At 37.6% G+C, this 14,942-nt stretch overlaps 1 protein-coding gene across 1 annotated transcript in view; it reads right to left on the reverse strand.

Annotated features, from left to right (window-relative positions):
• LOC124641909 (asparagine-rich zinc finger protein AZF1) overlaps positions 1-14,942 on the reverse strand; it is a 60,424-nt gene extending 45,482 nt beyond the window's left edge. The window contains exon 1 of the mRNA XM_047180169.1: positions 14,695-14,942. The gene's annotated coding sequence lies outside the window, so the exon portion shown is untranslated. The remainder of the gene's footprint in view (positions 1-14,694) is intronic.

Raw genomic sequence — 14,942 nt, forward strand, 5'->3', positions numbered from 1 at the left:
GGAGCAAGGCGTGGGCAGCGGTGGTGGCTGCGCGAACCGGATCTAAGCTCGCGATAAATCATGTTGCGCGCGAGTCACACTTCGCCCCGCACCGACCACTTCATAGATAATATAAAACATCTCAAATTTTTTCGTGTTTTACAAAAAGCCCAATTCACATTTTTAGTTTTCAGAACTCCATAGCCAACAATGGTAATGCAATATAAATAACCTTGTCCAATTATTATTCACCAAAATCCTCTCATAAAGTATACATAGATTATAACTGTTACACTAATTAGAACATATAAGAGGTAACGTTTAATTTGTGTTGTTATTCGCAGTGATGAAAACCAACATGTCTAGTTTTATTCGGGACTAGTCGTTTACTCACGTCCCATGGGAACTACTGAGGGTATCTACCGAGATAAAATACATGCCTATGCTTCTCGGGTCGAGAGTAGTTTTCCAGCTATAAAATATTTTATCAAATCGGTTCAGAAGAATTTGTATAGAAGTATAGTAAAACCCAGTCTCTTAGTATAGCATAACTTCGATTTAGGTTCGATGAATGCGAGTAACACGAGACAATTGTTAATAAGATAGGACGTTACGATTAAATTGCTACTATTCATAAAGACCAAGAATTTACTACGCACCTCATTGTGTCACTATATTTAGTTTACATAACTTTAAGTAAATTATCATTTTACAAAGTAAATAAAAACTGATCATCATATTTACATATGCAGGTATCATACATGATGTTTTTCTGTCTGAGAAAGTTTTTAACCACTTAATGTAATTAGTAGTCGTCATTAAATATCAAATATTCTAGTATCTATACTTGCCTCTGTATACGCTTGGTAATTCTATCTAATATCAAAGAAGCCGCTAGGGATCATAATCCAACTAATTGTTAATTTATTCCGTAAAAGTGCATTAAATAAAAACTAATTTTGTACTCACTTATGTTCAAAATGGAAAAGAATAACTAACTTCGTCTTTTTTTAATTATTATTCATGCCTCATGCGAGATCGCTTAACAGTAGGTGCTGACTTGTTGGCAAAACACAACAGAAAACCATTAAAACAAAGAATCAAGGTGGTTACACCTAACCTTTTCTGCTAGCGGGGATTTTTTTAATACAAATGTTATGGGACGGATTATATTGCCGGTTTAGTAGCTCTGCCCACACGAATTCATAAGAATAGATTCGAAACCCGTTCGTGATCATAAAAATACTTTCAAGTGAACACGAAAGTGTTATTTGTTTGAATGGCCCAAGGTTTTGGAATTTGGCACAGAATCCGAATGCAGTGTGTATAAAAGAATAAAAGTGCACGTTGAGAACAAACGTTGAGACAGTACGATAAGTGTGTACGACGTCGGCGACTCAGCGTGCGCCGCGCCGCGCGCCGTGCGGCCACTGCACTCGCTTCGATTTCACTTTTATTAGCAATCCACTTAATTGGATACCACAGTTGCGGTTTTATTCATTTTGCAGATTCATCTGGGACGCATTTTAGTATTGTAATAATGACAAAGCCGGATAAGACGACGGTTCTCACTGCCAGTGAACAAACGGAGGCAGCTAACGTAACCGGCCGCGTAATGCGAATAACACGAAATGATTTACATCAAACTTTATAATATAAGAATTGTGAAAAGTCATTCCATGATATTACGGTAGATTCCAGTAACCTTGGATCTTGCTTCAGTAAAAGGATCTTTTTATAGAACTACCTATAAAACTGCGCGGTTTCTTAAAATATTTTACAGGTAGAGCTGCTGTGCTGATCAAGTCATATGTTATTTATCCATGTAAATAATAATTTAAATGTTTAAATGGTCAACAATAAATTTTAATGTGTCATGTTATTTTCGGATCAATTATATTGGGCTGCGAATTTGCCAGACTATTCTTTATTTACTTGCCGTAATTATACAAAAACAAATATACAAAAATGTACAAGTCATAAAGATTAAGAACCTAAATTCTCAAAAGGTAAAGAAAACAAAAACTGTAGGTATATTTAGGTAAACTTCCTTGAAATGCTCCGGTTTGTCGTTAAAACATGAAGGTCAGTCGAACCGCTGGAAAAGTACAATGCAAATTAAAATTTAATTTATACCTAAAACTACGCTCGTAATCCCACGGTCGACAGCACGGATTAAATGACATTAGTGGAGTTTTTGTTTCCCGGCGCGCAATGATACACACCAGGCAAGTGAGACCCTGAACAAGCCTCCCTCTGCACTCCCCACGACGAATTTCGTCTACGTGACTACAACCGCACCGAGTTCCTCAATACAAGTATTTTTGCGCAAAAATTGTACATTTTAGACCAAAATTATTATACAGGAAATAACCCACAAGGACGTTTGAGATGCTGCCTGCATGATTTAATACTTCCTAATGTCTAATTCGAATCACGTACTATAGCTAGGCCCGAAGTCGGAATTGTAAGAACGAAAATAGACTTGAGCTCATACACCGACGCTTAGAAAATTGAGTTTAGCAAATTGAATTAGGTCCAGCGTATACAATGGTACAATATTCATTGGCTGCTGATGTGTATTGTGCTATTGTACTACTGCTAGTTCGGTTCTGCACTCGAATGTAGGTAGTAATTTAGCTGTTTAATTTCCGCGTCCAAGTGTCACTGAAGGACGTTTGAAATGTCATTATCTCAATCGGCGCGTGCTTTTATAGTCTTATTATTATTTCTTGCTGAGATCGATTTGTAGCACGACAGATGAATCATTGTGCTTTTTATGATGTTAATCAAAATCTTAATTAATATTATAGATACATAGAATGAAATAACTGTATGTGTGAATAAAAAAAAATGATATCATTTAAGCTTAATTTTATGCTGAACTATTATCATTTTATCTTCTACGCATTCTAGAAAAGACTCATGAAAACATAATGGGAAGCAATAGGAAACTTATCGCATCAGGGATTGCTACGCGCTACGTGTCTACGACGCTACGAGCTGCTACGCTAGTTGGCACCAGGGAGCTTGGGAATCACGAATGAGGATTTGACACTATTAAGACATGAACATTTACGGTCTAAGTACATAATTGTTCGCTGCAAGCACGACTTACTAATTAATGTTAAAAACTAAGATAAACCGGAACTGTTTATATGTACGATCATGACTTTCACTTGCACTCTATCATAGAATATTCCAACAACAAACCAGTTTCTGATTTTGTGACTACTTAGTTAGAATTTTAGCTAGCTTTAGATTTTTTACGCTGCATATTAATTTGCTTATCGTAAGACGATATACTAATGGAATTTTATTCGGATTTCATTATAATATTGAACAGGTTTAAAATAAATTATGGTTTAGAAAATGAAATTGCCAAATTAATTGCTTATATTATGAGCATCATTTTAAAATAATTTTGTGTTAAAAAATAAGATAATGCAGTCTAGTGCATCGTTTCGCTTGCTTGTTTTAGCATTTGTGAGGTCTGTTACACAAGCTACTCTCACTCGGAGGAAGCATTTCAGTCATGCCGTGAGGGAACCCGTGGCTACTTCTACATCAGAATGTAAAATATCTAGACAGTATGTCGGAACACAGTCGACAACGACACCCAACCAACATAAATTATGCATCGTTTTTACGTATAGCAACTAGTGACAAGCGCTCAGGACATAATGTTTAGTGCCAACATGACTTATCATTGAGGAAAAACTCGTAATATATTGGTAAAAGTGTGAGTAGGATGTGAAAAAAAGCAGCCTACGCGGGCTTGTCTTCACTTTAACTCTAATAGGAGGACCTACTTCCTAACGGCTAAATAAACAAACAAAGTAAGTTAGTGCAAAATGCTAAACGGCGCGTCCTCATTCGCGTCTCACAAACACGCAGCAGCCTGATTGACGACATACATACCAAGAATAATAGACTCTCTTAACTCATATTGATAAAAGAGCATTCAAATAATTCATTGAGATAAGCGATAAGTGTGCATATTTTTTTTCCACCTAAAAAAAACTTCTCAAAAATTTCCACGTAGTTAAAAAGCGTATTTAAAGTAAAATTACTAGGTATAAAATGTAGACGTACCGAATACATGTTAATTTGTTGCGGAATCCGAGAGCAATAACCGACGGCACCGCTAGCGGTATTCGGCGGTTTCTTCGACTTTAATATTCGACAAAAACCTCCGTCTCGTGTGTATGTGTGCCTGTGTTTATGCACTACTACGAAAAACTTCTATGTATGTTTGATTTGAGTGTATTTCAACATATTAAGCTTAATGTGAAGATTAGTCACGCTACGGCCTTTGAAAGACGCGAGACTGAGTATTTCGTATCGTATTATGAATTCGGAAACAATGACGTTGTAATACAGAGACGTGTCGTATGTATGTTAGCTTGCATGTTTGGCATTTCAGACAAGTCATAAAATTTTAGCTAGCTTCATTTTAATTATTGTAAGATTACAGTTCGCTTTACAGGATTATATAAACAATATTTTTTAGAACTTTAACTTACTTAACAACTGCGTAGGAGTGTAATAGATTTTAAATATATTTTAAGATGAGGAGGCTTTGTATTGATTTTTATAGTAAATAAGAAAAACATTAATTCAGTACCCCGCAAACAATTGGCCAATCGTCGCATGAGTATACTTCTATACCTTATCCTAAAAGTTTTACAACAATCATAAATAATCCTAGCAAACGATTTCTTAATTTCTCAACCAAGATTAATTTCGTAGTTACAGAATGATTAATTTAATAATGCAATACTTAGGTCTCTCTCATCTTTATCCATAAGAGGTTTGCTATAAACATCAGTAACAATAATGTTCAAACTCCTGATATTTTGCTTCAATTAGTATCTTTAGTTGTAACAGCCTAACTTAATGCATCTACTTACATCCAGAGATGTGCAAGAGTAATGTTAAAATATACGTAGACACATTGTAACACTTTCTTCAACTGCATTTGTTTTAAATTCATGCAAACGATTCTTTTCCTCCAAATATTCGTCTTTTTTATTCACATTTTTGCATTCATAAAAAACAGATTCTGCAAAAAATTATCATAATAAACTTTCTATGAAAATTCAAACAAGATGTAAAAATGTCTGGGTTTCCTGTCAATAGAGTTATAAACTACCTTTAGGAAACCATTAAGATAAGTTTTTTTTAATAATTGCAGACCTAAGACCTAGTATGAGATGTATATAAGTCAACTATGAGGAAGTAGCTGACAAATTCAACAAAGTAGGTGGTCAAACTTCCAAAGGCTGTTTTTCCCACACTTCATTTTCGCATTTGAGAGGATTTATTTGTTTGAATTAATTAATGTTTGATTAAACAATTAAATTAATACCTAATTAATGAACCAAAACTCTCATACCTAAAAAGTTTTATTAATCATTTATTAATGATTCCACTATTTGTTTATTTTGAACTTTATTTATTAATTACTCCGTATTGGTTTTCGGCATCCTTTTCGGATTCTATAGCCGATTTATTGGGAAGTAAAATCATCTCTACTCATTATTAAGTTGAAATTACCGAAAGGTTTATAAACACAGAAGATAGACCAGATATGTAGAACTTTACTTTTACATTTCATTTAGGTAGAAATCTTACAATTCCTACTTATTTTAATGTTGATGATGTCTAAGAGCAAAGCATGAAGTATCTACCAACATTTGTAAAAAAGTAACAGTGTTTTTGTGGCCGCCATGCTTTTATTGGCATGCAACCTTTCCTCATTGCGTACCAAAAGTTATCAATTAGCCAGAATCTAATGAATCGATCGTCTGTTTTTGTTTCAGGGGCAAAGGTTACGCGTTGTACGACAAGGACAAACACTTTCTGCGCAGGAGTGCACGTCGCGGTCGGCCGCGCACCAACCTTCCGCGTCGCGCCGGGCCTGCGCTCCACACGCGAGGGGTCAAGGCTCCAACACTGCCCATTTTGCTCTAATTTACTCAACTAAATACTTTTTATAGTAATTTGCATTTTAATTAGGTCTTTGGGAATTTTTAATTGAGTTTTTGTTGTCGTCAAGGTAGAATAAAGATTTTAATTCACTTCTTTGATTCACAAATCGATGGCTGTTTATTTCACAGGATCTGTTATTAAATGGAAGTAAAATTGCAATACATAGATACTCTTGTTATAAATAATTTCTTTTGGAAAACACCATACTTGGTAATACCCACATCGTTAACTATGAAAAACAAAATTAAAGTTCAGTACTTAATAAGAGAAGTGTGGGCGTTACCTTTAAGACAATTATCGGAATCGCATGAAACTCCACAATAAACATTTACAATAAAACTTTTTGAATTATAATTATTAATTATATAATAAACAATTAACCGAGAGAGATTTGTATGCTGTCATTATCGCACTTTCTCCGAAAATCATAACAGACCGGACAGCGGCGTCGATTTACTGCTGGGTATTTTACACCTTCGAATTGGCGAGAGTTATAGATTGTTATTATTATGCTAGCTATGTAGCATCAAGTTACGTAGCCATCGTCCCACGGTTTTGATTTTTGATTGGCACTTATGGAAATTCAATTGGTACTGTTATTTTTTTATTTATCAAATAATCATAACTTTATTCGTAAGAACTTCAACCCACATTCTCAAAGAGTATTTTCCTTGTTTTTATTTGAGATTCTTCAATTCAATCAGCCTTATACGCGTGCACCACGCTTGGTTTAGATCAATGCTCAGGCATGTTAGTAGAAAACTTCGTTCTCGTCAAGTTGTAAGGCTTATCGAAGGAAAGGGGGTACAGTTTGCTCAACACAGTAGTTCAAAGTATCGATAAAATAAGCGAAACTCCCTTGAGAGCATGTTGTTGATTCCCAGCAAACGATATCAGACATTACGTTAGGCCGGCCTATTCCACAGAAAGGTTACCGTTTTCACATTACGTCGTACACAGCCTTAAGAATGCTATTGTTTAACCAACTAGCAAACAGCACTCCGTGTAACTATTTTCATTCGCAAGGCTCTCTAATTAATCAATTACAATGTGCATAATAAATATTGAAATTCCTCAAGTACGCTACATTTATTGGACAACGCCAACGGACACAACTTAATCATTTTATGGTATTTAATTATATTCAAATGCATATATCTGCTGATCTATACATATAATAAATCTGTAGAAAAGTAATTTTTGTACATTGAAGAAATTGACAAAAAAAATAGCCAGCATGTTAAAGGATAACTAACAGAACCCATTTCCATCATTTTTGTCATTTTTGTCTGTTTGTCTGTTTGTCTGTTTGTCTGTTTGTCTGTTTGTCTGTTTGTCTGTTTATCTGTTTGTTTGTTCGGGATTCACGTAAAATCTACGAATTCAATGCAGACAATGCTTATATACAAAAATTCTACGTAACTTGGGGTATTACTTAGTTTTTGTTTCATCGAAATCGATTCACACTATCAAAAGATATGATTAATTTTGTGAATTCAAGATGTAAAATATTACGACACGCAATCTGTTTGTCAAAACTGTACATTTGAATGTTGTACTTATATTAGTTGATCGGCTTATTATTAACCTTTACACAGAAAATCACACCTTCATAAGTAACTTCGGAAGAAAAAAAAATATGAAAATTTTGTTTAGCCAAGGTTAAAGTAGCTCCATCTGTGGTAATCTGTGTTAAATAAAATACATAAAATTTGACAAAGGGAGCGGAGAGGAGAGGAATAAATTACCATACATTCTTTATAGAGGATTATTATTTCAACAGATGGAGTTGTGTATTTTCCGTAATTCACCATATTTTAACACGTAGTGTAATTTTTCGATAGACATTTCAATAGTGTTTGTCAGTTTGCCGTGCCACATCAAAATCCAACTATAATTATTACCTTGATGAAAAGAAAATTAATAGTTCTCAGCCGAATTTAAAACGGTGCCATCTAAATTATTTTTTGAACATTATGTCAAAAATGATGACTTTAGTGGAACAATTAATTATCATTTAAAGTTACAGGTGGAGTTCATATCAGGATTTTTTCATAAACATAGTTTAGCTTATCTTCCACTAATGTGGTGGCCTTAAAACAAATTACTTTGAGTGAGTAGTATTAAGTAGACCTTAATTATTTTTTCTGATGCAAAATATGTAAACTTAATCCTAGAAGAAATGAGGATCTGTCTCTCGCAAGCGCTGCTAAGCGTGAGGTAGGTAGGTAATGTAGGATTCTGTAGCTTTAAGAACAAGCCCAGATACAAAGTCTAGATAAGAAATGGGAGCTTTCTCGATTTAATATCATACACACGTAAAATGCTTTATGCGTCTGAAAACGTACAAATTGCGCGTCGCATACCAGAGACATGCTTACTTTCAACTTCTGATCGCAAATACACTGGTCACGATTACGAACAGTCTCAGTAAGCTGAGCCAAGTCTAAAAAAAAACACCTTTTATATAAAACTACGTTTGATGTCATTCAATCACAAAGACAGAATTGTTTTCTGTTGCATATCCTATCCACCTGTATCCTATCCTAATCCAGCATGCCTTGCAGGTGTGCATTGCACAAAAACCAATGGTATCCTATTCGAGAAGTCAAAAGAGTCGACCTGCTAACGTCAGCTTCTGCGCTAAGCAAGTGTTCTTAATAGTACCATCAGAATTACATTCATCGTTGAATGAGGTGAATAAATTTTCAGAAACCACAATAACAGTAGGAGCCAATGCATATGATCGCTTTATAGAGCTCTGATTGGCCCCAGGTGACCAAGTCAGGTCTGATTTGTTCGTTCATCAGATCTTTGAAAGTGTTTCGGTGGATACTTACTGTCGTCCTGTGTGACACAAAATATGGTATATAAACGTCCTCCGCAAGAGCGAAATTTTCCCGGTGTGCGGTAGTGACGCACAGTATACAACACTTATGTTTCTTTCGATTTGCTGGCTCCACCAAGAAATGACAAATTGCAAGCGTACATTATGAAAATCTTGGCAAAACTGCAGGTTTCAAGTACGAACACATGAAGTGGACTCTCACAGATACGTACATTTTGCCTATTCGTGAACTAATGCAAACATTTCGGTGGAGTCCCGGCTTAGGCCTCCCCCACATTAGGCGTGCGCGATCATCGGGCGTGTGAGTAGCGCGGGCGCCGCGCGTGCGTCGCGAGCGCGCTGCGTGAGCGTCGCGTTTTGCTGCCCTGCACCGCGCACGCGCCGCTCTCCTTGACGTTTAACTGCTAAGGCGTTTAGCGGGCGGCGGGGATAGCGGGCGAAGGGGTAAGAACGCAACTCGAGAGCCACGTGCTCGCCGCGAGCGCGTCGCTTGCACTCTTCATACATGCCGCAGGGCAGCAAAACGCGACGTTCATGCAGCGTGCTCGCGACGCCCGCGCTACTCACACGCCCGAGGATCGCGCACGCCTAATGTGGGGTCAGCCTTACCATAGTGAGTAAGTGCACAGAAAATCCCCGTCATACAAGTGTTTCTCCCCAGTAGTGAAACTATCCTACCCTATGCGCCTGCTGATGATGATGACTCATTTTATCATCCATCCAGCTATTCCCCAACTATGTTGGCGTTGGCTTCCAGTCACCGAATCTGTTTGAGTACCAATATTTTGCTTGGAGCGACTACCTATCTACCTATCTTCAATCCAGTCAACTACACAAGCCGATATCCATGGTAAGACTGACAGACTTTCTGGCTTCTGATTAGTCGCAGCAGCTGCAGAAAATGTACAAATGACAGCTCTGTCAGACTCAAAGCATATAGACATAGATTATAACTGTTTCCTGTTAAAATTACTTACGCACCATACGTAATAATTTTCCAAATTGGCTGACTGGATCCAGAGATATTCACAACGTCACAAACTTTACTTCTTTTGTTTAGATAAATGGTCACATCCACAACACAACCTTGATCAATGAATCTATGCGACTGCTAAGTGCTAATCCTAATTATACTGTCACGTGAAAGAATGCACCTACGGGATAAGTAGTATTTTGACTATTCTATATTGCCCACGCAGACGAAGTTGCGGGCAACAGCTAGTATCTAAATAAACATCGTATCTTTGTAATTATCAACGAACTATTAAGTATTCACTTTCCATCGGTTTTCTCGTTTCTATAAATGTATGGACGCGTACTTAGAAATCTTATTCATAAGACCCTTGTGAATAAGATATTCTATTGTTCTTATCTTTTTTTTTTTTTTTTTTTTTTTTTAGCGACGTAAAATCATCAAATGACCCCTCCCGCTGTGGGTTAGCAGCGGTGAGGGAGTGTCAGACTCTTACTGACTAAAATCGTCGTGTTCCGTCATAGGCCTTTTATGTACCAGGGCCGCGGTATCTCTTTCGAACAACCCGCAGCCCCGGCAGGCCTTGGCCCTGCTGGGCCCCGCTGGGGTTGCTGACATCTCTTTGAGGAGCGCGTGGAACAACGCGCGCCGTCGACACGGGTCTGTCGTCTAGAAAGACAGAGGGACGATGAGCCACCCGAACTCACCGCCCACAGACCCACGCCTACGGTGGCCGGGAGTCATCTCGCGACACCCGGCGCCCATGGTGTCTACCTGGTCCAGCGCGGCGGCCGGGATGAGAGGTGCGAACTCTCTGGCGTTCCGCCTCCTCCTTCTCGAGCATGACCGCTTCGCAGAAGGAGGCGACGGCATCCCATTCCCTCTCGCCCCGGACCATGGCCTGAACCAGGGCCGGACGCGAGAGGTCGCCGCCGCCCAAAGCCTCGACGAGGACCCGGCGGTGCCCTTCCCATGCGGGGCACACCTGGACTGTGTGGTCCACCGTGTCCTCGGGGCTGTCCGCACAATGGTGACACCCGGGCGCCTCCTCACGACCGATGCGGTGCAGGTACCTCCCGAAACAACCGTGTCCGGTGAGGACCTGCGTCATGCGGTACGTGAGGGCGCCGTGACTCCTCCCGAGCCACTCCTCAATTGTTCTTATCTTAGGCCAACATAGTAGTCTGTGTGTTATTGTAGGTAAGTTTCCATGGCCGGTGCAAATTCAGAAACTATATGGTAATATGAGTAGATATGCATTTTATAAGAATACTAAAACTAAAATATATATAGTTAGCTTTGATATACGTACTTATATTTGACAGAATCCCATTCGATTAGATTTTGGCTTTGCATTCAAAAATTAAGTACCTAGTTTAGAATCCAATTAGAAAATATCTTTCTATATTTGAAATCCCTATCAGTTAATCCTGCATCGGCACACAAGACGTGTTAACTTGCTAAGCAATAAATCTCTAACCTATCGACAGAAGAAATAGTATTTATAAATCAGCGAGCACTATCTCACGCTTACACCTATAATTCAATTGATGATACCTAGATAAAAAACTTTCTATAGGTCATCCTCATCATTCTCCTGTCTTTATTGAGATGAGTTTGTGGTTAGCGTAGCGTGATCTTTTTTATTATTAATCTTTGGCCGTCATCTCAGCCGTCATATTCATACTCCTATCTTTGGACGTATCATGTTTCACGCACTTATCAAATGTTTACTAAAATTCTTGCATCTCAGAAAACAAATCCTTCTTCATTTCTGCGCCAATATAGTAATCTAAACTAAGAGCAGATTTCCACACAATTTCTCAGTCATTACCAAAGTTTTAGTTAAAGTTCAATTATGTAATTTGATATTTTCTTAAGATCAATCCATTAAAAATATTTATTAGTTCAACAAAAATACATAAATGTGTTCACCAAATTAACGCGACGTTTAATTTTTTTTAAATTACATAGCCTAATCATCCTTTATTAAAGTTGCGTGTATCATCCGCCCATCAAAAAGTTCTTAGCTATAAAATGAGAGCGACTAGCCCCACCGATTTCCAACGTTTGGAATTGGAACACAATTAAAAGGACAAGTCGTGACGCATTATAAGGTATAGGAGTATCTGTGGTGGCTCCGAGCCGTCGTGTGGAGCATTTTGATTGCGTAACGCGATCATGCGCCGACGAGCCACGACGAGGCTCAGGCTCAGCATCCACGGAGCTATTTCTATTCATTGCTCCAACAATACGTAGGACAATACACATAAAGTAATGAACGTGCATTAAACATTTTGAATTGGTGCATGCAATGTCCTCTTACTTATTCGGAGGAAGTTTTCCAGTTTTCCGTTCTGTAATCCCAACAAAAATAGCCTCACACCACTTTTGATTCCTACGCGAAACTCTTTTCTATAGGCTACATAGCATATCAAAACCCTTTCGCATTAGTAATAAATATGAGGTCCACATTCCATTTATGTCCTTTTAACTGAAACAGCGTACAACTTGTTGTGAATCTTGTTTAAAGACCCCAAGGGTGTATAAGTTCAGTTGATACCGCTGGCTATGACTATCACGATACTTACAGTGGTTGATATAATAGAAAACGAAAAGAAACGAAAAACTATTTTTCAAAAAAAAAAGAAACACCTAAAAGGTAAATCGCAAAATTTTGTTTCAAAGAAATGAGGGTCATCTGAAGGTTCAAAAACGTCAATTAACTTTGCAAAAAAAACTCAGTCATCAATTAAGTATAGAAGATTTCTTTTCAGTGGAGTCGAAGCTAGGTGAAGCAACACGCAGTGATGTCACGAAGTCGACGCTATTCGGCTTCGACGAAGGCAGTGCTGCGAACAATACACGCTCCCCTTGCCGGCTAACAAGCTCCATCACCTTCATGCCATCTCATTGTACTATCGCCACGGGCTAATTCGTACTGTGACGTTATATCCTTTGTCCAATTCAATACTACTCTCAAGGTAACCGCGGCCCGCTATAAAATTCTTAAGACAATAAAACACTTATCGTCGAGATATCGTTAAATGCTATAATAACAGCAGATCGGCGCACAAGCGGTATGGAAGTTTCTTTTCGAGATTGCTACAATAACGAGCTCCTTTTTGGAAAATTTCAGTTCTCCATCGCAGTTTTATATCAGTTACGAATATAAAAGTTATTCGAAAAGGCAGAAGCTTTTCATATTGAAAGTTTAATACGCATTTATGTTTAACATTTGGTGACGCATGGAAAAAAGTACCTACTGAATATAAATATTGACTAATTGTCTATGAAAATATGCAAACTTCTTATACTAAGTTTTTATTATAATCTATTCTAATAACAGCTTATAGAGTTAATATCGAACCGGATATTTAGACAACTGTGGCTATAAACGTAAGTACTTGCAGACCCCGGTTTATAAGTCAGCAAGTTTTTCTTCCGTTCATACCTGACTGTAATTTAGCTTAAGCGTTTTTATGTTTTTATTAGTACGGACATGTAATGAGTGACACAGAATCAGATCAACTTGAAGCCATACTAAGTGGGAGAAAATGAATAATGAAACTGCCTTGTGATTGTTGCATCCGTATTGTTAATTATGGCTTTTATATGGTTTATTATATGTTGCGAAAAATTTAATACTTTGACGGAATATAATTGTTTGTCCACGGCGACGCTATTTAAACATATTTATTGCGTCCTTTATAATAAAGTGCATTAAAAGTTTTAAACTGTTTCTTTAAATGCTCCTGTTAAGTTCGTGTTTTATGAATTATGTTTTAATTTTATTATTTTAGTCTTACTTAAAGCAGTTTAAAGCTTAATTCTGTATGTCACGCTTAAATAAGATACTTTTTATAAAATTGTTTTTTAACAAGCGGAAAATTTTGCTCTCTTAACCTCTTCTGTTGTTAAAAATTAATTAAGAGAGCCAGTCTTGCAGATTCACAAGCTGTTATCTAAATTCATCTTCCACTGATTGCTGCACGTGGCACATCGATTTATTTTTCCATGTGTACAGTTATTTTGATGGTTTTCCTTATTCTAATAACCATCAGACAGGCTTTATTTGACTTCTCTCACGAAATCTATGCATGTGTCCGTTACCTACATTCCGTGTGGTCAATCGTGAGAAAAATATAGAGAAAATTTGACGTATAGATACATAGTGTATGTATGTAGTGCGCAATGTTCTCACGAGTTCAATAGGTGCTACTGCGCGTTGAAATCTTTTGAACAAAGTGACACCGCGCTCAATACAATGCGGTGCAGCCGATATGTCGTGATGATAGCCGGCCGTGATACCTCCACAACGTGGTTATTTTGTTTTATTACATTACACTACTACTTCTACGATTATAACCATGTCTGTCTATAAAAGCTATGCATTAAACAATATTTGAATGTGGTTAGTAACTGATTTCTTTTAGATTATCCTTAAAAATGAGTACTGGTTAGTTACAGTCAGCTTTAAGTTATGAAATAGTTAGCTCAAACACCAAACTGCACTCACAAATTACCTTCTTGTTATGGTAAGCTCCAGACGTGATAATAAGCAATGCAACGTATAAGGTAAACTATACAACAATTGCCTCACCGCCCACACTTAATCTCTCTGACTGTTTCATTAAAAATTACATATACTTTACTTCATCCGCGTTTATAAATGTCAATAACATTATCAACTAAGTAAATGATAATTTCTTCACGCGTGGAAACATTAATTTAGCAATAGGCAATTAACGCAACTGTCGTACTGGATTAAAGGAAACTTAAATAATATTTCTTATAAGATATTTCTATGAAGCCTCTGTAAATGAAAACATATAAACAAGTACTATGACTACATTAACTACTAAGATAATAATAGTATTCAAAGAAATGCAAAACTCACCTTCGCCTATGATGAAGCGATCCAATAAATATTCTGAAATCGGATTAACACTCCAGTGAAATAAGCACGAGTCGTAGCACTTAGTCTGTAAGTTAGGAACGCGACGCGGGTCGTGTTCGACAAAGCGTCCGCGTGGGGAGCACAGGGGTGGTTGTCCCGAGACAGTCCGGGGTGGTCGTGTCGGCTGCGGAGAGCTTCGGGGTGCCGGCGGCGCGCGGGTGGCGGTCCAGCGTCCGGCCGCACTACGC

This window comes from Helicoverpa zea, chromosome 2 (genome assembly GCF_022581195.2).
Source record: "Helicoverpa zea isolate HzStark_Cry1AcR chromosome 2, ilHelZeax1.1, whole genome shotgun sequence".
NCBI lineage: Eukaryota > Metazoa > Arthropoda > Insecta > Lepidoptera > Noctuidae > Helicoverpa > Helicoverpa zea.